Source organism: Rhinolophus sinicus, chromosome 12 (assembly GCF_057876585.1).
Source record: "Rhinolophus sinicus isolate RSI-liver-muscle chromosome 12, RSI-T2T, whole genome shotgun sequence".
Taxonomy (NCBI): Eukaryota; Metazoa; Chordata; class Mammalia; order Chiroptera; family Rhinolophidae; genus Rhinolophus; species Rhinolophus sinicus.
In genome coordinates, this window is record NC_142512.1 from 346,897 (window position 1) to 372,262 (window position 25,366).

General features: G+C 40.4%; 1 long non-coding RNA gene across 1 annotated transcript; it reads left to right on the forward strand.

The window, feature by feature from the left end:
• The first annotated feature begins 14,433 nt into the window (after window positions 1-14,433).
• Window positions 14,434-25,305, forward strand: LOC148756109 (uncharacterized). Its single transcript, XR_016018069.1, has 3 exons — window positions 14,434-14,569; window positions 22,650-22,829; window positions 24,040-25,305. It is a non-coding gene; the product is annotated as an uncharacterized LOC148756109 (long non-coding RNA).
• Window positions 25,306-25,366: the final 61 nt, after the last annotated feature.

Consider the following 25,366-nt stretch of genomic DNA (forward strand, 5'->3'; position numbering starts at 1 on the left):
GCTGGGACCCGGCTCCCGGTGCCCCAAGAGCCTGCTCCCGGCCTGCCTCGTGAGCGCGCGCCATGCAGATGCGCGGCTCCGGTGGCGAGCATCGACCCGCTGGCCGACTCTGCCAGCACCGCGTCCCCCCACCCCAGTCCGGCTCCCCGCCTCTTCCGAATGCCCCTGGCGTGGGCGGCGGGCTACTCCTGGCCGTCAGCGAGGCCCCTTGGCGCCACCCAAGGCTCCATGGGACACTGCCACTTCCCTGATGGTGCCAGAAGTCGTGGAACTCTGGCATCCTGGGACTCCCCGCACCCAGACCGGCATACACCCCGACCCCCTACCGCCACCAGGTTTACCCCCAACCGCATCCCCAACGCTGGTGGAGGCCTGCGCTTGCAGGCAGCCCTGTGCTTGGGAGTTGTGGGAGGAGCCGGCGGCGGCTGCGGCGGCTGCGGCGGCGGCGGCGGCGGTGGGAGAGGGCGGGGCTTGCGGCGGAGGCAGGGAGCCCTGCGGCTGGAACTGGAGGGGGTGCAGCGATGGTGGCAGAGGCGGTGGGGGCGGGGGAAAGGGCAGCACAGGCGTTGGCAGGAACTGGAGGGAGTGCGGTGATGGCCGAGGCAGCGGCAGAGGTAGGGAGCGCGGCGGCTGGAGCTGGAGGGGGTGCGGTGAGGGCGGCGGCGGCTGCTGGGAGCGGGAGGGAGCGCGGACATGGCGGCCGCGGCTGCGCTGGCGGCGAACGGCTGTCGACCGATGGCCTGGGGGAGCCAAGATGACTAAGAAGAGGGTGTGGGGGTGTCGTGCGGGAGACCCTGCTCGCTCCGCCATTTGTCGTGTGGAGCGGCCTGCGGGGTCTCTGGTCCCGCTCCCCACATAAGAACGCAGGATATGGTGAGGCCTGAAAGGAACACCCACGGAGCCATAGTTAGGGGAGTCATACCACTATGGTCTCACTGGAGGCTGGGTTCATCGGATGTGCGACCTGCCGTCCGCCTTTCTGCCAACCGACCGACCGACGAATCTCCTCCACTCTCCTCGACTCTCTTCCGCTCTCTCGGCTCTCAACATCCCCTAGGGTGGCCATGGCAGTTGTAACTGCATGGATCCGTCGCCCTACATACGGTGTAAGAATAGCAACCAAGGATCCAAAAGCACTCGCAGGTGCAGTATCCAAAACCAGATCTCTCATGCTGGCAGTAAAAAGCTCGTCATCTGGGCCCTGCATGTTGAGGTCAAAAATAGCATGTCTCATACCCATTTCATGGATTATTTGCATAAGTTCCGTATATGACTGCCATTGACTCACAGTATCTGGCAGCTCGCCAGCCTGTTCCCATACGGTGTGTACCGCAGCAGTGAGCCACGCCATTAGAGAATGGTTGCCCTGGTTGTTGGCCAACCTATGGCAGTTTTGTAACCTTTGTCACAGGGACAGATGCACTGTCACGAAGGCTAGCTTTTCCATCTCGCCTGGGGAGCAGAGAATGCTGTCTGCTCCCTCATCCCATAAACGTAATAGCCAAGCCGAGACTGGCTCTCCAGGGCGCTGTCTGTACCGCCTCCCCAGCTCCTGCAACTCAGTGGGAGTGTATGGGGTGTAGGTTGTGAACTCAGTCACAGCTGGGTTGCCGGCAGCAACGCCCCCAGGGCCCAAAGGTTGCTCACGTTTTACCCTTTGCTTCAAGATTGGCCGGGCTTGGGGGTTGGGAGCTACATTGTCTCCACTTGCTTCCTCCACCTCTGCCTCAGAGTCTCCACCTTGAGGCCCCTGTTCTAACAGGCAGACCCGGGCTTCCAGCGCTTCCAACCAGGACACCTGGTTCGGCACCCGGGCCATTTCATTAAGCCCATTTTCCGTGTTGAGACTCAAGGCCGTGAGGAACATCCAGCTCACCGTGCCAGGTGTCTGAGTGGGTGGAGTCCTCCGCGGCAGATGTCCACAACTCTCGGAGCTTAAGGCCGCAGCAGATTACTGAAATGAACACAATGCCGTCCATGGCCAAGAGGGTGATGTACCAGCTGGAGGCTTGAGTCTCCCAGGCAGACCGCGCCTCCCTTTCCAGGTGTCACTCCTCATGGGCCTCCCGAAGCTGGGCTCTCACACGCACAAACTGCTCCACCATACTTCGGTAGGTTTTGGCCGGCACCGTACCCTACTCGCTGCACCATTTGTCGTGCGGGAGACCCTGCTCGCTGCGCCATTTGTCGGTCGGTCGGTTGGCGGAAAGGCGGATGGCTTGTCGGCGTCCGGTGGGCCCAGCCTCCAGTGAGACCATTGTGGTATGACTCCCCTACCTATGGCTCCGTGGGTGTTCCTTTTAGGCCTAGCCACATCCTGCTTTCTTATGTGTGGAGCGGGAGCAGAGACCCTGCAGGCCGCCCTGCGTGACAATGATGGTCACCCTGACATTACTGAGTAGAGTGCCCCTAAATTTGAAAGATAATTAGTAGGCGGAAAAGAGAGATTTTTCACCTCTTTTTCCCTAAAGCTGCACGGGAACCTGGTACAGAAATGTCAGTGAATTCGAGGGGATGGTGGGTCTCTGTCAAATTAACTTTGTGACATCCCACAATATACCACAGCAATTAAAAAAATAAATCATTGTAGATGCACTTACAATACACCTCAGATGACTCTGAGCTTTTGAAAAATTGATTTTCTAGGATCATTTGGTGGTGTATAAATTATGCGTATCATGTTCTTCTGGTTCTCCAGTTCAAGGGCTCACCTCTTGCCTCCCAGGCATCAGCCACAGTTTGTTGGGCTGGAATCTGCCCTAACTCGCTCTGCAGACATAGATTATGGCTCTAATGGACTCATCAATTCCCTCCTGGGTAGGAACTGAAAAGCTAGTGAAAACTTATCATTTTCAATCTTTTAAATGGCTTTTAGGTCTACGCTAATGCATTTTGCATCCAAAGTTCATAATTTTTGGTTCAAGCACATAATTCTTATTTTGTATACAATCTCAAGAGTCTTAGCATAAAATGCTACTTTCATCATTGTAGACCCAAAAGAAAAATACCTGTCAGTTTGAATTAAAGGTAGTTTCCTTTTTTTCAATATTGTAAGAAAAACCTTGATTGCTTGGAAGCACTGGAGAAGCCCTAGACCTGTTGTTCAGGTATTTAAAATATGTACACAGGAGGGTAAAAACAAACTATATAATTATATGTTTAAACTATTTCCTACTCTAATTCTATGTTAGTGTATGAATAACATGTTTGTTATAAATTACACTACAGATACACATCATAGAAAACGTACAGGAAGGTAGAGGGTGCAGTGACTAGTACAACACACAACATTCAGATAATTCTAGACTCATTTCTGTTCCTTATTGGCTGTGTGACCTTCACTGAGTCATTCAGTCTCTGAGTTTTACATTTCTTATCTGTGAGTGTGGATACTAATATTTGTCTCCCACACCCTACTGACTGATTTATACCCTGCATGTTTCTAAAAGTAATATGCAGGAACCCCATGGCATTACTTACATCAATACCTCATTTGGATCAGGAAATGATTTATAGTGACCAGTGAAAGGTATTTTAGTTATAGTTGAAAATATCACAAGTTGAATATCCATGATGAGAGCAGGGATACATCATCTCTATATCCCATTGTGTGCTCACCATCCAGAGTCAGTTCTCCATCACCTTATCTTGCACCCCTCAAAATGCAGGAACTTAGTTCTTAAGACATTTCTGGTATCTTTGGATAGGTCTTCCTTCCTTCCGGTATAGAAAATCTTCCTTTATATTGACAACAATCTTGTTGTCACTTGTTTTGGTTCTCCCATGGACAACGTCCAGAATTAAGGTAACCCTTCCCCCACACAAATGGTGTTTTGTTCATTTAAACACAGTAACCCTGATCACTCATCTCTATTTTCTGAGATTCCTGCTGGCTTTTGAGTATCATCATTCTGGCAACTTTCCTCTGAATAGTTCCGCTTTACACACACTCTCTCAAGTATGTTGCTCAGAACTGAACATAGTACTACCACAGCTGTGCTGGGGCTACAGAAAGAGCAAACAAGCCTGTGTTCTCTCTTGTTCTATTGTCTGTCCATTTCTATTACTGCAATTTAAGCTTTTATTGGCTTTTTCTAGTAGTTGTTTTAACAGGAGTGGAATAGGACAAAATTTATGTTATAAAAACATAATTACTGATATTGCGGAAGATAAAGTGAAGGGGAAAATGATCTGATGGAATTTTGACTTATATCTTATACCTTATACTCTCAACAATTTGAGAAATAAGCAGTGATTTGGGGGAAAGACTGGGCATGGAAATGAGTCAGCTCTTATTCATTTGGAAGAATGGTGAACATGATTCATAAGAAATAAAATCTTTGACAAAGTAACTTAAAATAAACAAACAAATAATCTAATATCTCACACAATTTCTGCAGGTCAGGGATATGAGAGAGGCTTAGCTGGAGGGATCTGGGTCAGGGTCTTTGTGAAGTTGCAGGAAAAATGTTGGCCAGAGCTTCAGTCATGGTAAGGCCTGACTGGGGGTGAAGAATCAATTTTGAAGAAGGATTAAGCACACATCTTTTAATTAGAGGCCTCAGTTTCTAATTGGATGTTGACAGAAGGCTTATTTCCTTAGTTTCTACCACATGGACAACTTCTAACAGTGGCACAGCTGGCCTTCACAAGAGATCAGGAAGAGAGAGAGAGGAGTGATAAATTTATTTATCATTCAATAATGATAAATAAATGAGGATGACTTTATTCCAATAACACTTTCTTTAAAAAAACAACCCATCCTGCTAGGTTTGGCCTGTGGGGCATAGTTTGTGACCTCTTCTCTGCTTGTATCCCAGTTCTTTGACTTGCTGATCTAGAGCTCTCTCAAAGAAGGAATTAAAGCAAAGTGTACACAATCTGCAATAGGTGACCACAAGCTGGGGCCTGGTAACCTTGGTTTCTTTTCCTGAACATTTATACACCCCACCTCCAGTAATGCAGTCTAGCATTTTGCACATCGTTGATGCTGAGCTCACTGGTGGACAGAATCCATCTTTGCCTCTCTGGACAATGGACACAATTTCTGCTCATATTTCCTTTTGGAGCATCTATACTGTTTTCTGGAATTCATGTCAGCCATATGGTATTTCGTTTTAAATTCTTGTGGCACCCTGAATATTGTCTCCCTGAGGACTTGAAGTCATTGAGAGATGCTACATTCTCTCTTATAATCTCAGTTCTCATCATGGACATCAGTTCACTTTTTTCAGTATTCTCTTTTCTCACCATCTCCCTGTCAAATTTATATTCAAAGATGTGTTGGGTGAAGCTCTGTGTTCAGTTGCTCATCCATCAGTATTCCACTCTTCTCAGCAGCACAGACAAGACTCAGGTAACACATCACCCACCAGTTACTGGCCCTTTCCTCTGCTCTCCTTAATAGCCCAGTTTTCTTCCTTCCTTCCTTCCTTCCTTCCTTCCTTCCTTCCTTCCTTCCTTCCTTCCTTCCTTCCTTCCTTCCTTCCTTCCTTCCTTTCCTTCTTTTTTTAAATTAAATTTTATTGGGATGACAATTGTTAGTAAAATTACATAGGTTTCAGGTGTACAATTCTGTATTACATCATCTATAAATCCTATTGTGTGTTCACCACCCAGAGTCAGTTCTCCTTCCATCACCATATATTTGATCCCCCTTACCCTCATCTCCTGCCCCCCACCCCCTTACCCTCTGGTAACCACTAAACTATTGTCTGTGTCTATGAGTTTTTGTTTCTCATTTGTTTGTCTTGTTCTTTTGTTGTTTTGGTTTATATACCACATATCAGTGAAATCATACAGTTCTCTGCTTTTTCTGTCTGACTTATTTCACTTAGCATTATACTCTCAAGATCCATCCATGTTGTCACAAATGTTTCTATTTCATCTCTTCTTACCACTAAATAGTATTCCATTGTGTATATATACCACAACTTCTTTATCCATTCATCTATCGAAGGACATTTTGGTTGTTTCCATGTCTTGGCCACCATAAATAAAGCTGCAATGAACATTGGAGCACACGTGTCTTTATGGATAAATGTTTTCAGAATTTTGGGGTAGATACCCAGGAGAGGGATTGCTGAGTGATAAGATAATTCTATTCAAAAATTTTTGAGGAACCTCCACACTGCCTTCCATAGCAGCTGCACCAGTCTGCATTCCCACCAACAGTGTATGAGGGTTCCTTTTTCTCTACAGCCTCTCCAACACTTGTTACTATTTGTCTTGTTGATGGTAGCCATTCTAACTGGGGTGAGGTGATATCTCATTGTGGTTTTCATTTGCATTTCTCTGATAATTAGTGATGCTGAACATTTTTTCATATGTCTGTTTGCCATTTGTATGTCCTCTTTGGAGAAATGCCTCTTCAGATCCTCTGCCCATTTTTCAATTGGGTTGTTTGTTTTTTTGTTGTTGAGTTGCATGAGTTCCTTGTATATTCTGGATACTAGCCCCTTATCAGAGGCACTGTTTGCAAAAATCTTCTCCCATTCAGTTGGTGGCCTCTTTATTTTGTCAATGCTTTCTTTTGCTGTGCAGAAGCTTTTAAGTTTCATACAGTCCCATTCGTTTATTTTAGCTTTAACTTCCATTGCCTTTGGAGTCAAATTCATAAAATGCTCTTTGAACCCAAGGTCCATAAGTTTAGTACCTATGTTTTCTTCTATGCAGTTTATTGTGTCAGGTCTTATGCTTAAGTCTTTGATCCATTTTGAATTAATTTTGGTACATGGTGAAAGATAGCAGTCCAGTTTCATTCTTTTGCACGTGGCTATCCAATTCTCCCAGCACCATTTATTGAAGAGGCTGTCTTTGCTCCATTGTATGTTTTTAGCTTCTTTGTCAAAAATTATCTGTCCATATTTATGTGGTTTTATTTATGGGTTCTCAATTCTATTCCATTGGTCTATGTGTCTGTTTTTCTGCCAATACCATGCTGTTTTGATTATTGTAGCCCTGTAGTAAAGCTAAAGTCAGGGAGTGTGATACCTCCATCATTGTTCTTTTTTCTTAAGATTGCTTTGGTTATTTGGGGTCTTTTGTGGTTCCAAACAAATCTGATGATTTTTTGTTCTATTTCTTTAAAAAATGCCATTGGGATTTTGATGGGGATTGCATTAAATCTGTATACTGCTTTGGGTAATATGACCATTTTAACTATGTTGATTCTTCCAATCCATGAGCACGGAATGTCTTTCCATTCCTTTGTGTCTTCTTCGATTTCTTTCAAAAAAGTCTTATAGTTTTCAGGATATAGGTCTTTCACATCCTTGGTTAAGTTTGTTCCTAGGTATTTTATTCTTTTTGCTGCAATTGCAAAATGAATTGTTTTTTGTATTTCTTTTTCTGAGATTTCATTGTTAGTATATAGGAAGGCAATGGACTTTTGTGCGTTGATTTTGTAGCCAGCAACTTTACTGTATTCGTTGATTGTTTCTAATAGCTTTTTGGTGGAGTCTTTAGGGTTTTCTATATATATATATAGCATCATGTCATCTGCAAAGAGTGATAATTTAACTTCTTCATTCCCAATTTGGATGCTTTTTATTTCTTTCTCTTGCCTGATTGCTCTGGCAAGGACTTCCAACACGATGTTGAAAAGCAGAGGTGACAGGGGACATTCCTGTCGTGTTCCTGAACGTAGAGCAAAGGGCTTCAGTTTTTCTCCATTAATTATGAGATTAGCAGAGGGCTTGTCATTTATGGCCTTTATTATGTTAAGGTATTTTCCTTCTATACCTATTTTATTAAGTGTTTTAATCATAAATGGATGTTGTATCTTGTCAAATGCTTTTTCTGCATCAATTGATGTAATCATATGATTTTTGTCCTTTATTTTGTTTATACGATGTATCACATTGATGGATTTGCGTATGTTGAACCATCCTTGTGCCCCGGGGATGAACCCCACTTGGTCGTGATGAATAATCTTTTTAATGCATTGTTGTATTCGATTTGCTAGAATTTTATTTAGGATTTTTGCATCGGTATTCATTAGAGATATTGGTCTGTAGTTCTCTTTTTTTGTGCTGTCCTTACCAGGTTTTGGTATCAGGGTAATGTTGGCCTCATAAAATGTGTTAGGGAGTACTGTCTCTTCTTCAATTTTTTGGAAGAGTGTGTGCAGGATTGGTATTAGATCCTCTTTGAAGGTTTGGTAGAATTCACTAGTGAAGCCATCTGGTCCCGGACTTTTACTTTTGGGAAGGTTTGGAATGACTGATTCGATTTCATTACTGGTGATCAGCCTGTTTAGATTTTCCAGTTCTTTATGGTTCAGCCTTGGAAGGCTATATGTTTCTAAGAACTTGTCCATTTCTTCTAGGTGATTGAATTTGGTGGCATATAGTCCTTCATAGTATTCTTGGATGATCCTTGTATTTCTGTGGTGTCCATGATAACGTCCCCTGTTTCGTTTCTGATTTTGTTAATTAGTGTCTTCTCTCTTTTTATCTTAGTGAGTCTAGCCAAGGGTTTGTCAATTTTGTTAATCTTTTCAAAGAACCAGCTCTTTGTCACATTAATTTTTTCTATTGTCTTTTTGTTCTCTATTTCATTTAGTTCTGCTCTGGTTTTTGTTATTTCCTTTCTTCTGCTGACCTTGGGTTTTACTTGTTCTTCTTTTTCTAGTTCTTTAAGGTGTAACATGAGGTTATTTATTTGGGAGTTTTCTTGTTTCTTGAGATAGGCCTGTACTGATATAAATTTCCCTCTTAAAACTGCTTTCACTGTGTCCCAAAGATTTGGTAGGATGTATTTTCATTGTCATTTGTTTCTATGTATCTTTCGATCTCTCCTCTAATTTCTTCTTTGACCCAGTCGTTCTTTAAAAGTATGTTGTTTAATCTCCATGTATTTGTGTTTCTTACTGCTTTCTTTTTGCAGTTGATATCCAATTTCAAAGCCTTGTGATCAGAGAATATGCTTGGTATGATTTCAATCTTCTTAAATTTCCTGAGGCTGATTGATTTTATATCCCAGTGTATGGTCTATCCTTGAGAATGTTCCATGTACACTAGAAAAGAATGTATAGTCTGATGTTTCAGGATGAAGTGCTCTATAAATGTCAATTATGTCCATTTCATCTAATGTGTCATTTAGGGCTGCTATTTTGTTATTTATTTTCTGTTTGGATGATCTTTCCAGTGCTGTCAATGATGTATGTAAGTCCCCTATTATAATCGTGTTTTGGTCAATTTCTCCCTTTAGTTCTGTTAGTAGTTTCTTTGTATACTTCGGTGGTCCCTGCGTGGGGGCATAAATATTGATGACTGTTATGTCTTCTTGTTGTACAGTCCCCTTCACCATTATGAAATGTCCATCTTTGTCTCTTGTTATCTTTTCACCTTGAAGTCTGTTTCATCTGATATCATTATGGCTACACCTGATTTTCTCTGGGTACCATTTGCTTGGAATGTCAATTTCCACCCTTTCACTTTGAGTCTATGCTTGTCCTTGTAGCTGAGATTTGTCTCTTGGAGACAGCATATGGTTGGGTTTAGTTTTTTGATCCAATCTGCTACTCTGTGCCTTTTTATTGGTGAGTTCAGTCCATTTACATTTAGGGTGGTTATTGATATGTGAGGATTTCCTATTGTTCTATCTTTAGTTTTCTGGTAAGGCTGTGTCTCCATTGTTTCTTTGCCTTTTTGTTGTTGTCTATTATTTCTGTGTGGTGGTATTCTATGATTTTCCCCTCTGTTTCTTCTTTTATTTCAGTATATATTTCAGTTCTGGATTTTTTTGAGTGGTTACCCTTAAGTTTATGCAAAAGATAGTTTGATATTTAGAGTATTCCGTTTTTTTCTGCACGCTTACTTTCTCCATTCCCATATTCCGGTTCAGGCCTTTACTCTCCTCCTTTTTATGTTTTGGTTGACACAAATTGTGACTCTTGATGCTGGTCGAATAGCCTCCTTTAGTATTTCTTGTAGTGCAGGTCGTGTATTAGAAAATCCCCTCAGCTTCTGTATGTCTGGAAAGGTCTTTATTCCTCCTTCGTATCTAAAGGATATCTTTGCTGGATATACTATTCTTGGCTCATGATTTCTCTCTTTCAATAGTTTGAATATTTGGTTCCACTCCCTTCTGGCTTGTAGAGTTTCTGCTGAAAAAATCTGATGATAATCTAATGGGCTTTCCTTTGTAAGTTACTGTCTTCTTTTCTCTGGCTGCCTTGAGGATTCTTTCTTTGTCATTGATTTTAGACTGCTTCAATACAATGTGCCTTGGAGAAGGCCTGTTGGGATTGAGGTAATTAGTTGTTCTATGTGTTTCTTGGATTTGAGAGTCCAGTTCTGTCCACAAGTTTGGGAAGTTCTCATCGACAATTTGTTTGAATATATTCTCTGTTCCCTTCTCTCTTTCTTCTCCTTCTGGTATGCCCATTATTCTTATATTGCTCTTTCTGATGGAGTCAGAAAGTTCTTGTAGAGTTCTTTCATTTCTTTTAAGTCTCAAGTCTCTTTCTTCTTCCATCTGTGTCGTTTCCAGATTTCTATCTGCGATGTCACTGATTCTTTCCTCCATCTGGTCAACTCTACTACCTAAGCTGGTTATTTCACTCTTAATTTCTTCTATTGAGTTCTTAATCTCCAGAAATTCTACTGGTTCTTTTTTAAAATCAATCTGTTTCATAAAATGCTCATGCTGTTCTTTGATTGTGTTTCTGAGTTCATTTAACTGCCTATCTGTGTTTTCTTGCATCTCGTTTAGTTTTTTCAGAACTGCACTCTTGAATTCTCTGTCATTTAAGTCACATATTTCTGTATCTTTAAGTGCCTTTTCGGTAGACTTTTCACTTTCTTTCTGAGCTATCTTGTTGCCTTGGTTACTCATGGCAATTTCTGATTTACTATTGCTCTTCCTAGATATCTACAGGAGTGGCTTCTGCAACAGCTTGATAGGAAGATGTCTTTCTTTTGTTTTCCAGTATTGTTGGTAGAATGGTTTATTTTTTCTCCGACTGCAGCCTATTTTTCTTCTCCCACACAGTAGTGCTATGTTTGCTCTGCACTATTCCAGCTTCTCACACAATGGGGGGATTCCCTGGGAGACGGGCTTCTCCTCTGTTAATAGTTCGTCTAGGTCACAGGGCGCTGTGTCCCGGTGGGTATGTGGAGAGCTTTTGATGTTCCAAAGCTCTTCCAGCTCCAGATTCAGAGCCCGTGTGTTTCAGCAGTTCTGTTTACTCCTGTAGGTGACTTCGGTAGTGCGCCTCTTCATCTTGCCTGTCTGCTGTGCAGGGAGTCCTTTGTGAAGTTATTGTTGTTCGATTTGTTGTAAATTCCAGGGGAGCTTTACAGAGGCTCACCTCACGCTGCCATTTTGATGACGTCTCCCGAGCTACAGTTTTTGATAGGAGAGTCTATGCATTTCCTTCACAGCATTTTGTTTTTCTTTCCACAATTTTCTACTGATTAGGAAGTCCAAAAATTAAGAATTACATTTACACATACATTGGAGAAAAGACAGCCTCTTCAATAAATGGTGCTGGGTGAATTGGATAGCCACATGCAAAAGAGTGATACTTGACTGCTATCTGTCACCATGTACCAAAATTAATTCAAAATGGATCAAAGACTTAAGCATAAGACCTGACACACATTTATACATAAAGACACGTGTGCTCCAATGTTCATTGCAGCTTTGTTTACGGTGGCCAAGACATGGAAACAACCAAGATGTCCTTCGATAGATGAATGGATAAAGAAGATGTGGTATACATACATAATGGAATACTATTTGGCGGTAAGAAAAGCTGATATAGGAACATTTGTGACAACATGGATGGATCTTGAGAGTATGATGCTAAGCGAAATAAGTCAGACAGAAAAAGCAGAGAACCGTATGATTTCACTGATATGAGGTATATAAACCAAAAACAACAAAAGAACAAGACAAACAAATGAGAAACAAAAACTCATAGACACAGACAATAGTTTAGTGGTTGCCAGAGGGTAAGGGGTGTGGGGTGTGGGGGGTGGGAGATGAGGGTAAGGGGGATCAAATATATGGTGATGGAAGGAGAACTGACTCTGGGTGGTGAACACACAATGGGATTTATAGATGATGTAATACAGAATTGTACATCTGAAATCTATGTAATTTTACTAACAATTGTCACCCCAATAAATTAAAAAAAATGCCTTGCTGAAGACTTGTTAGTCAAATTTTGAAATAACTTAATGGTGAGGCATGATGTTCTGTGCTTGACACAGCTCAGAACAGATGGGTCAAGAGGATAAAGGACATGAGAAAGTGGTTCTGTTCCTCCTCTGTATGGTTAAACATAAGCTCTTCTATGTTGCTGACTCCTGCAACGAGCAAGCCCGAACAGCCTATTGTCCAAGGAACTAACCAGCTCATCTTTAATGCAGCTACACATCTATCATTAAAGCAGGTCAGTGAAGCACAGGGACTGAGATGAACCCAAGCAGAGATCAGTTCTTGGGAGTCAGGGGCATGGGCTGAGACAACTTTGATTCTCTATAGAGTTCTCTAACCTGTGATGATGGTGTGAGTGAAAATGTAAGTGGGTTTGTTTCCTATGTTCGTGGTTATGACAGAGATATGGTCTTACAGAGGTGCACAGAAGGTCACCAGTCAAAACTAAGAAGTTATGCCATAGGGAGAAACACTATTCTGTAGCCTGGCTCAACTCAGAAGCAAAGAGTGAAGACAGATAAAGTGGAGCGTTGCTCCTAAGTGAGGGGGTAAGGACTGGCATAAGGAGACCCAGGACACAATATGACTTTGCTCTTTAGATCCAAATTCTTAGAGTATGGGGCAAAGGATCTCACTTTGATTCAGTAATTATTAAAGTCAACAAATTGAATCCGACCTCCATCCTAGATGCAGTAGGAAAGACTTAAAGGTAAATATTATAACATGCTATAAGTGTTATAAAAATTATGTAAGGAGCACCTAATATTGTTACAATAAGATTAGATCGGGAAAGAGGTGACTTGAAAGTGGTGATCAGATAATAGTTGTTTAAGGTAGATAGGGACAAAATTTGGCAGGATCAAGATGGAGTATTTTTGGCAAGCAGACAGAATTTATTGAGCACCAACCATTATTCAGGTTCTGTACTGAGTCCTGAAAACTATAGTGATGAATGACATTATGTACATTTACTCAGGGAGTTTACAATCAAGCAAAAATGTAACCTGGGAATGCTGTGGTTAGGGAGAATGATAAATGGGGAAAGGGATGGAGTCAAACCACAGATGGACCTGGCATGGAGGCTGAATTTTCATATACACACAACAGAGAGCTATGAAATGATTTTTCAGAAGGAATGAAGTTAGACAAAACTCATACTATAATAACATAATTTATCTGAGTGTGGAAGATAAAGTAAAGGAAAAAGGGGTCTGAAGGAACTTCGATTTATGTCTTAACTTGTTTTATTCTCATCAACTTGAGAAATAATCAGTGATTTGGGGAAAAGATTGGACATGGAAATAAGTCACCTTTTATTCATTTGTAAGGATGGTGAACATGATTCATAAAAAATAAAAACTTTGACATAGTAGCTGAAAATACAGAAAACTTCTAATAAATAATATCTGAAGGTCAGGGATATTAGAGAGACTTAGCAGGAGGGATATGGCTCAGGGTCTTTTTGAAGTTGCAGGTAAAACGTTGGGCAGAGCTTCAGTCATGGTAAGTCCTGACCAGTTCTGGAGAATCAATTTTGAAGAAGGCTCATGCACACATCTTATGATTGGAGGTCTCTGTTTCTAATTGGATGTTGACAGAAGGCTTATTTCCTTAGTTTTTACCACATGGACCTCTTCTAACAGCAGTACAGCTGGCCTTCCCAAGAGATGAGGAAGAGAGAGAGAGGAACAGCATTGTCTTCAATAATGATAAATAAATGAGGATGGCTCTATTCCAATACTACTTTATTTAAAAAAACAAAAACAAAAAACAACCTATCTAGCTAGATTTGGCCTTTGGGGCATAGTTTGTGACCTCTTCTCTGCTTGAATCCCAGCTCTTTGACTTGCTGATCTAGAGCTCTCTCAAAAAAAGGAATTAAAGCAGAATGTACACAATTTGTACTAAGTGACCACAACCTGGGGCCTGGTGACGTTGGGTTCTTTTCCTGAACATTTACACACCCCGCCTCCAGCAATGCAGTTAGCGTTTTGCATGTTGTCGATGCTGAGCTCACTGGTGGACAGAATCCATCTATGCCCATGTTTGGACAATGGACATATTCCCTTTTGAGGCATCTATACTGTTTTCAGGATTGATGTCAGCAATACGGAATTTCATTTTAAGTTCTTGTGGCACTCTGAAATATGGTGTCCCTGGGGACTTGAAGTTATTTAGAGATGCTGCATTCTCTCTTATAACCTCATTTCTCATGATGGACCTCAATTTGTTTGTTTGTTTGTTTGTTTGTTTTTCAGTATTCCCTTTTCTCAGCTTCTCCCTGTCAAGTTAATACCAAAGATGTGTTGGCTGAAGCTCTGTGTTCTGTTGATCGTCCATGACTGTTCCTTTCTATTCAGCTGCAGAAACAATACTCAGGCCTCACAGTCCCCACCAGGTACTTGCCCTTTCCTCTGCTCTCCGTAATAGCACAGTTTTTTGTGTTTTTTAAGAGACATTTTTATATACTGACTCTACGTCCTTAACTCCCTTTACTTTTCCTTCTGTGCCAACCAACTAGAACAGCAATCCATTAAATAAAATTGTTCTCATTAGCAAAGATTGAAGGTTAATTTCTACAATTTCCTAAAGCAAATGTAAAGATGTTAGGAACTTTGGTTGCAATAAGTGCAGAATAAATTAATTCACTTAGTTTTTACCACAAGTACTTGGAATGAGCATTTTGTAACCGTTTTGGGCCATTCTTATATTAGCTACATTGTCAGGATTTATGACTTTGATGCAAGATTGATTTGCAGTATACGTTACTATTAGGCAAGATTTTAATACTGCCAGGGATTTGCTACTTCATCCTGTATCATGTGTGGAGAAAAATGAAGATCTTATTTATTGTGGTCCTCTTTTTTACAAAAATCATTATTTTTATTAGTTTCAGGTGTACAAAGAAATGTAACAGTTAGACATTTACACCCCTCACAAAGCGATAGCCTCCCTTCCCCAAGCTACTACCACTCTGACAGCTTATATAGCTGTTACTATACCATTCGCTGTCTTCCTTATGCTGCACTTCTCCCTCTGTCACAACATATATGTATGTATATGTATATGTATTTAATTATAGGTGAGATGTCCACTAATCATTCTACCTCAGCTTCAGTGTCCACCGTAGTGGTCAGGCATCGGCACAGGCTCCCAGTGATCCCACTGAGAAGGCCAGTGCCCACCTGGCACCTTACGTAATCTTGACAACATTGTTGATTATATTCCTCATACTCTTGTTTCATATACTCACGACTATATTGAGTCTCCTAATTTGTTCTTTCTGATTCCTTCACCTTCTTGCCATTCTCTCCTCCCCACCATTGAGCAACCAACATTTTTTCCCCTATATCTCTGAGTCTATTTCTGTTTTGTTTGCTCATTTATTCTGTTCTTTAGGTTCCACATGTAATTGAGATCATATGGTATGTGTTTTTTCTAAGTCTGAGTTATTTAACTTAGCACAATATTTACAAGGTCCATTCATGTTGTTGCAAATGGTAATATTTAATTCTATTTTATAGCCAAATAATAATCCATAGTACAAATGTACAACAGTTTCTTTATCCAACCATATATTGATTGGCATATCAGTTTTTTCCGTATCTTGGCTGATGTAAATAGTGCTGCACTGAACATAGGGGTGCATATTTTTTTTAAATTAGAGTTTTGTAGTTTTTAGGACAGATACTCAGGAATGTAATTGCTCGGTCATAAAGCAGTGCCATTTTCAATTTTTTGAGGTCCTTCCATACTGTTTTCCATAGTGGCTGCACCAATCTGCAACCCCATTAACAATGCACAGTGTTCTCTTTTCTCCAAATCCTTGCCAACACTTGTTGTTTGTTGATTTATTGATGATAGCTATTCTGATAGGTGTGAGGTGGTATCTCATTGTGGTTTTTATTTGCATGTATCTAATGATAGTGATGTTGAGCATGTTTTCTTATGTCTGTCTGTTTGCCATCTTTATGTCCACTTTTTTTTTTTACTTGAAAATGTTTTGATCTTTTCTTTTTGTTCTTTTTTTAATTAAAGTTTTTTGGGGTGACAATTGTTAGTAAAGTTACATAGAATTCAGGTGAACAATTCTGTATTACATCATCTATAAATCACATTGTGTGTTCACCACGGAGAGTCAGTTCTCCTTCCATCACCATATATTTGATCCCCTTTAACCTCATCTACCATCCCCTTCTCCCCCTTGCCCTCTGGTAACCACTAAGCTGTTGTCTGTGTCTATGAGTTTTTGTTTCTCATTTGTTTGTCTTGTTCGTCTGTTTTTGGCAATCCCTCTCCTGGGTATCTACCCCAAAATTCTGAAAACATTTATCCATAAAGACGTGTGTGCTCCAATGTTCATTGCAGCTGTATTTATAGTGGCCAAGACAAGGAAACAACCAAAATGTCCTTCGATACATGAACGGAGATAGAAGTTGTGGTATATATCCACAATGGAATACTATTTGGTGGTAAGAGAAAAGATGAAATAGAACCATTTGTGACAACATGGATGGAATTTGAGATTATAATGCGAAGCGAAATAAGCCAGACAGAAAAAGTAGAGAAACATATGGTTTCACTGACACATGGTATATGTCCACTCTAGAGAAATATTTCTTGATGTCCTCTGCCCATTTTTTAATCGAGTTTTTTGGTATTGAGTTGAGTTTTTAAGTTAATTATGGCATTAACCCCTTATGAGATATATCATTGGAAAATACCTTGTCCCACTCAGTAGGATGCGTTTTTGTTTTATTTATGGTTAAGATTCCCGTGAAAAAACTTTTCAGTTTGATATAGTCCCAAATATTCTCTTTTCTTTCTCCTGACTGTGATGGAATACAGCAAGCTATAAGAGAAAACAATGGTAAAAACATTATATCAAGCTATTCATCTATGATATGTTATTAATAGATATTCAGATGATGCTGTTAAATAAGAGAACACTGAATTTAGAGGACAAAGGAATTTTCTTTTAGTTTGTTTTTCTTGAAAAATTTAAATAAACCTCCAGTAAATGCATACACAAAGAACAATGTGTTGCCCACTACTTTGAATAAAATGACCTAAGCAGAGCTTCCCACCCATCAGGTGATCCATTGCATACTACTGAGCTGTCAGGGGATCAGTTGTAGCCTTTTCTATTTACCCCAGTGTTCGCTGTATGAATACAAATATTTTCTATGTGTGCCATGATGTGCAGAAGGTAGATAACACTTGTCACTTGTAAATATATATATATACACACACACATATATGTATATATGTAGACATATATGTCTATATGTAGATATATATGTATAAACATATATATCTCCATATATCCATATCAACATACACACACACACACACACACACACACACACACGTATCTATCTTCCCCCCTTTGGCCTTCTTAAAGGACTGACGGCAAAAGTGTTTATTGTCAACACTTTTTAAATTCAGTAAACTTCACAGGGAAAGAAAGTGACCAAATACCGTAAAGGAAAAACCTGTCCTCTTCCATACCATATACAGAGATGTAATAAGTAGACAATTTTAACAGGTACACACACCATTATTCTGAGACACTCATTTAGTTACTGAAGAAGGATATTAAACGATGACTTTCACGATGAGTAAATCAGAAATGAAATAGTCTTATAAAGATAACTAGGTGATAGCTTCCTGCTCTCTTGATTGAGAGACCACTGTCACCTAGGAATTCATCGGAAAGTCACGATGCAAGGGTTGAACCGATAGGGATCATTTTACTCAAAAAAAATACTTGTTCAAACTGAAAATATTAATAGAGTCTTACTAACATGGATAATGGATAGAACAGTGTCTCTGCTCCCTCATCTTCTAAATCACTATCTCGATCCACTACTTCATCTAATCTACTGTTGATTCCCTCTGATGTATTTTTCATTTCAGTTATTATAGTCATTATTTATGATAAGTTCTTTTTTATGTTTTCTCTCTGCGTTTTTATGTTTTCTACCTCTTTGTTGAATTTCTCCCTGAGAACATTGAGCATCCTTATAAACAGTGATTTGACTTCTACATCTGGTAGATTTCTTGTGTTCGTTTCGTTTAAGTCTTTTTCTGGACCTTTGTCTGTTCTTTCATTTACCAAATATTTCTTTGTCTTCCCATTTTGGTTGCCCCCCCTATGTTTGTTTCTATGTAAGGCTGCTATGCCTCCCAGTCTTAGCAGAGTAGGCTTACGTAGTAGGTGTCCTGTGGGACCCAGTGGTGCAGACTCCTTGGTCACCAGAGCTGGGTGTTTCAGGTGTGTCCCCTGTGTGCCATGCGTGTACCTACCTCTTGTAGTTGAGACTTGATCACTGCTTACGTGTCAATGAGAAAGATTGACTGCCTGTGAGGACTGGCTGGGACTACAGTACAGGAGCTGTGGTGTGGGGGGGCTGACCCTACAGAGCACAATTCAGTTTAGTGGGGGTTCAGCTGCCTGTCAGATCAGCCCTTTAGATTTGTCATCCTTGGAGATGGCTGTGTAATGCTTTGGCTCTGTTTAAAGCTGGTAACTGGGCCTGCCAGCCCCAGGGTCTTCTGAAGGAGGCCTCACTGCAGACCAAGTTCAGCTGCAGTCTGTGCCCTGCCTGACGGCACCGGGCATGAGCCTCCCGTTAATCCGCAGATGGCTGCCACCTGCACTGTACTTGGAGTTGCCTTGAGAGGCCAAGCTCCGACCTGAAGCCAGCTGCCACCAATGCCGGGGGCTTAGGGCCGCTCAGCCACTGATAAGGGTCATGCTGAAGCCAGATGTTGCTTGTTTGGGTTTTGTGAACCTCTGAGAGATTTTAGGAATGTCCCAGCATGAGTGAAAGTAGACCATTTTAATGGAAAAGCAGCTTGGGTGTGCCTGAAATTTGGGTAGAGCAGGGTTTCACAATCACCAGGGCAAATGAACGGCATTAGCCAGTTTGATGAGACTCAGGTGAGACGTCTGTGTGCGTCTGCATGCAGGGAGGGGGAGGGCTCAACAAACTCATAATGGCTTTCACCTGCTCATCGGTCCAGAAGCAAGCAGCCCCTTCAGCCTTCAATCTGAAGCCAGAAAACTCGGTTCCTCCCCATACGTTCCTGGTACCTTCTGAGCTGCTATTCCAGTGCTGGAGCTCAGAGCCAGTGATTCCATTGGTGGGTAAGTCCATATGTGTTCCCTTTAAGAGGCGTGCCTGGCAGTGCAGCCGCCCTCTGTCACACTCAGTCACAATCTCCCCTGGTATTCACAGCCAGAAGTCTGGGGACTTCTCTCCCCAGCATTGGAGCCCTGGGATGGGGAGCAGCTGGGACACCTCCCACCTCTGGGGAGGGAAACTGCAGTTGAGATATACCTCCGGATTTTTAATGGTCACATGCAGGTGTTGGAACAGCCCATTCCATGTTTCTGGTTTCTACCTCTTTAACGAGTCTCAAGTTGGCTTCTTGTGTATGCTTGTAGGGGCAGGGCTTTCGGTACAGCTGGAATTCAGATGATTCTGAACAGTGTTTTTCTTGGTTTAGCTGTAATTGATGTGGTCCTGAGAGGTGAGCACAGTGTTTACCTGCTCCGCTCTTTTGACCAGAAATTCCCAAGCTATGTAACTCTAGAGGAAAGGTGATTTAATCCTCCAGGGTGAAGAAGCTTCTCTCCATTGTATTTGAGGTAATAAAACCGTAAGAGATGATTTTCTGCCACAACGTAATGAATATTTTATAGGAAAAAAATTTCCAGGTTGTGGAGTGTGAATCAAGGCTGAATAGAGAAAAACGCAGCTCCTGAGAACAGGAAGCAGGAGAATGTGGCAAATTATAGTTAAGTAAATGTGAGCTCTTAAGATGACATGGAGAGTTTCACTGCCTGGGAAGGTGAGAGGCGGAGTCAATATTGTAGCTGAGCGTGTTACAAAATAAGCATCTTTGGCTCAACTATGATGGTCACCCTGACATTACTGTCATGCAGGGTGTTGTGCGGGAGACCCTGCTCGCTGCGCCATTTGTCTGTGATAAGATGGCCATTTCATAAAAGTTCTTTAAAGTCTAGCATGAGATACCAAAGGAAACTAAGTTTGGAAACAAAAGAAGTTAGAGAATTCATTCCCTAAGTTCTAAAATTGTTGTTTTCAGTAAATGTGACATGGAATTTGAAATATAAATTATTTTTTATATCTAATATTTCTGTGGCTGTTAAATTAATTTTTTCTGTTTAGTATCATATTTCATGTTGAAGGTTCATTCTACATCATTTCTTAGAGGATTTTGATACAGCTTCTTGCATGAGCAGATCGAGAAACTTCGTGATGTTTGTAAAGTAGAGGATACGAGAAGTGTAGGCACACTCGTAGCCACATTGGTGTGGAAAGTAATGAATTTTTTATGAATTGATATTCTGTCATTGCATATCCCAGCTGATCGATTCATAACACTTCATCTGTTGACAAATGCATTATGCATTCAACAGAACTCTCCTCACAACTGTGTACTTGCTGAATTACAGGAAAAATTGAAGAACATGATAAATCCTTGTAGCGTGATGGTATAAATGTTTCTGATGGATTGCAGTCAAGATATGCTGTTGATTCTATCCTCAGGTTTCCCATCAATCCATTCTTCAGATAAAAAATATGATCTCTGACGTGCTCACAGTCTTCTTACTCATTCCTTTGTGTGTGTTTTTTGCATTTTACAAATGTAATTGATGGATTTGATGTAAATGGTACAGATGTCATTGTTTGTATCCATATTTGAGAAAAAAAGATGTTTACAAGAATAAGAAAAAGACATTCAAAAAATGTGTGCTTTAATTGAGATGTTTCTACTTCTGTTTTGACACCCTAAATTTCCCAGTTTGGAATTCCTTGTTTAATCGGCTTTCCCAGACATTAATTATCACCCTCGGAGAATTTTCCAGTATTCTGAAATGCTCATTTAAACGTTGCCCTTTACCTAAGTTGCTAACATGTCGACTATGTTTTAACTTGACGTCATGTTAGTGTTGTTACACGAATGACGTTAAGCCAACCTGATGTTCTGATTAGCAGACTATGTGTGTGTGTGCGGGCAGGCACGCTTATGGTGTCTTTGATTATTTCAAGCGGTGGGAGTAAGTAATCACAATGACTATTTGGTAGACACAATCTTCGAAAACTGTAATTCTGAAACTTTTGGGCCTTAGGGTCCTTTTATACTATTAAGAATTTAAAAAAACAAAAAACAGAAAGAATTATTGAGAATCCCAAAGAATTTTGTGTAAGTTGGGAGTGTCTGTTGATACCCTGTTTCCCCCAAAATAAGGCCTACCCAGACAATCAGCTATACTGCATCTTTTGGAGCAAAAATCAATGTAAGACCTGGTCTTATTTTATGTTCGATAAGACCTGGTTTATAATATAGTAAAATAAGACCAGGTCTCACATTGATTTTTGCTCCAAAAGACGCATTAGAACTGATTGTCCAGTTAGGTGTTATTTTCGGGGAAACACGATATTTACAATATTAGAAATTATAACAGAAAAATTTAAAGTGCAAGCACACCCGTCATGCACATTCCATTCGCCCTTAGAGAGATGACCCAGTAACCACTAGAGCTACGATGTCACCATGGCTGTGGAACACTCTATGGGACACTGATCAAGAGAATGAGAGTGAAAATGGCAAATGACATTTAGTATTCCTGAGAAGGTAGTTTTGACCTCTTCAGGCCCCTGAACTCATACATCTTGGGACTTCAGGGACTCTCACGTGACATTGAGAACTACCTTTGGAAGCCCCATGATGTGACATGATGAAGCTACTCCTCATGAAGAGACAGGCTTTAAAGCTTCACCTCTACAGTTGTTTCTTTTGTCTTGCCCTTGTCTTCAAAACTTTATCTGAGAGTTTTGTTTTTTCTAAAAGGAAAATAAGTTTGTGATATATTCCCTTTCTGTCTTGTGACACTCTGTACCCTTTGGAGGTAGCTAGTTTGGACCTAATCTGATCCTATATTTCCTTGGAAGCAGTAAGATCACCCAAGGCTGTCCTCTGTCATATGAAGTTCTGTTTACTTGAGGCTTAAAGGATGAATTCTGAAGATATTTGTGCATTTAGAAAAGACCATTTCCTTGGAATAAGTGGTCTCTTATTTGAAGCGGTACCATTCATTAAAAGCTTTTTAAACCCATGTTTTACATGCATATTTAAACTTAAAATAGGTGGCTGGACATAACTTTTGATAATAACAAAGAAATTCATACCGTGAACAATCTTAACTATTAAGAAGCAAAGCTGTGACCTGAAACACATTATGTAACAGAAATCGCTGAGTGGCAACACTTAATTGAACTTATCTATGTGAATGGCAGGTATAGGACACCTAAAGTAACGTGTGCGATGAAGGAGTAGCGTGTTTGGGGAAAGGGAGGACATGGGACTGAAGAAGGAAGTTTTACACGATTGTCAAATTTGTGTTATCATTTCCATTTTACTCAATGAGAACTTCTTTTCAGATTCTTCAGAATGGGATCCTACTGCTTTGAGCTTCAGTGATGACACTCGTGAAAGATCCAGGGATTGGAAAGTTGATGATCAATGTCCATTTGCATCACACTCAATGACGCAAAATCTGTCAGCATCCACAGAGTTTGGACACATGATCTTAGTAGATAAAGAAAAGACTCATATTGGAGGTGTGTTCCTATTAGGATATTATAGGCTCTGTGACTTGTGTGAATCACAGCTACCGGGAAACAGAGACAGCAAAGAACATTTTAAAAAAAAAAAAGAAAAAAAAGAAAGAAAGAAACAGAAAGAGTTTAACCCTAGAGCACCTCTGTGTGGCTTCACCATAGTTTTCTGACTTTCCAAAAGTCATTTTGTGGCAAAATCTACTTTATATTCACTCCATTTATTCAACAGATATCCAAACGGAATACCTTTCAGCAAGACATTTGCATTCTTCCGGTAACTCCAGTCACATACACGTAAATAAGAAAGACAATGAGTTGACAGCATGATTTCCTTTAGAGTAACACTTAGCCTACCCTGGGGAGTGGGCAGGGGGATTATATGTAGAACGTTGGAGGCAGATTGGAAACATAGGAAGAGATCTAAAGATTGATTACTGAGAGGACACGTGGTTTCTTAGCTTTAGTTTTATAGCCCTGAGTTAATTCCCAAGTATCAGTTATAACTCTATTCAGTGTAACTGAAAAAGCACCTTCTGAAACCAAATATTAAAATATTTCTTGCATTTTCTATGGCTTTATGTACCTCAGAGTGGACTTTTCCAGCCGTAATGGATTTTGTTGAGAATTTGCTGCATTGTACTTCCTTCGCAGCTGTGTCCACATAGTCTGTCCCCTCTTATCTCAGTTCTTCCTTAAAGCCCATTGCTGAATCCTCAAAGATTAAAGGAAATTTGTCAGGATAGTAGAGGAAAACACTTCAGATATGAGGAAAGGTGTACACTGACAAAGGCGTAAACAGTAACACAACTTCTGGAAACTGTGAACGATGTTGCAGTTGAATCTTAGGGTGCTGTTCAAAGGTACTCTTAGGAGGTAGACAACAGAGTACATCACGACGAGATATGTCTGTCCAGTATTTGTTTGTTTTGTTCTGTTTCTGACTGTGTTTTCATTGAAGTTGGGTGAATGAATTTGTGAATGGATTTTGACATGTTTATATGCCTTCAGCTTTGTGACATTTGTTATTTCCCAAATGGTTTGTTGAAGTTTTAGGTAATCACAAGTATTTTTTAAGTCAATGTTCAGTGAAAGATTAAGCTTAATTTAAAGTCTCAATTGATAACATGTTATTTTGTTTCCATAGAGATTATAGTTTTTATCTAAATGTCCTGAGTAGTTCATTTTATCTAATATATAGATTTATCCACAGAACTACATTTAAGCATGAAATCAGAGAAAGAGCAAGTGGGGCTTGATGGAAGTGAAAAGAACCACTGTCATGTATGTGAAAATTTACTTTTAAATTTCTAGAATAATGTCGTTTTTAATGCATCAATAACGTAACATGGCCCATTGAAATTAACTTTCAAGCTAGCTTTTTAAGAGTCACTAGGTCATAATTGAATATTATTTTCATCACATTTGAACTGCTTACAAAACTTTAAATATGGTTAGAATCTATAGTTACTTGTAAGTCAATTTTATTCTTGGAACTGAGGCAAAAGAAAAAAAAAAGTCCTGAATATTGTTTTCTTCCTCGTTGTTTTAACTTCCTTACATGATAAAGAAGGTACCATCAATTATTGAATCAGACAATTAAACAGTTGAAATTATGAACACAGTGCAAATGCTGACCACTGAGTCGGACTCGTGTGAAAGGACTCATCATTCTCAGTGGTTCAAAATTTGGAGTTTTGTATGGCTGCTCACTAAGGCCGAGGTGAGAGATGGACTCTGCCTTGGGACCTCTGTGTAATTGACTTCCGAGTCTACATTGAGGTAGAGGATGGGGTCATGAAATCAACTCACCTGCCTATTAAGAGAACCACATCCTGCACGATGAGACCTTCTGTTGTTAGGGTACAAGCACTTTCTAGTTTTTCATTTTGGTGTAGGAAATTGGTCAGTGTTACTCATTGCTTTTATCTGCTCACCTCAGTGGGTATGAGAATCAATTGGAACTGAATGCAACAGGTAACTCTATGAATGCATAACCCTTTCATAGTATATAATCTGAATAAAAATTTAGAAATTGGCTTCTCTTTCTGCTTCATGTAAATGTTTTTGTGTCCTAATAGTTTAAAGTTTGCCTCTTCTCCAGCTATTAATCTTTAAAAATGTTGTTAGGTTCACGGTAGGTACTCACTAATTAAGATATGGTGGGGTGACATATTTTAAGGGAGGAAGCCTCTATAACATTTAGCAATCATCTACTAATTCATTTTTGGGTGGATTTAACATCTAACGAATTGTTTAGTTCAAACAGGGACAAAATTCGATTGGTGGGTTCATGTTTTTCTCTTAATTTAGACTGAGGCACTTTATCTGCCACTTCCTAGTTGTAGTCCAGTAATTTGGGAGTAAGTAAACATCGATTAAGAAGTTTAACACTTAAATTTTAATTACGTTCTAATTTTTCTTTGTTCATACACGATGCGCTAGGTGGCAGTAGAGCAACGTGACACTCAGAGGAGACGTTCTCCAGGGCACAATGACAGAATATTACAAGATGCAATTCTGACTAATGACCTTTGCAA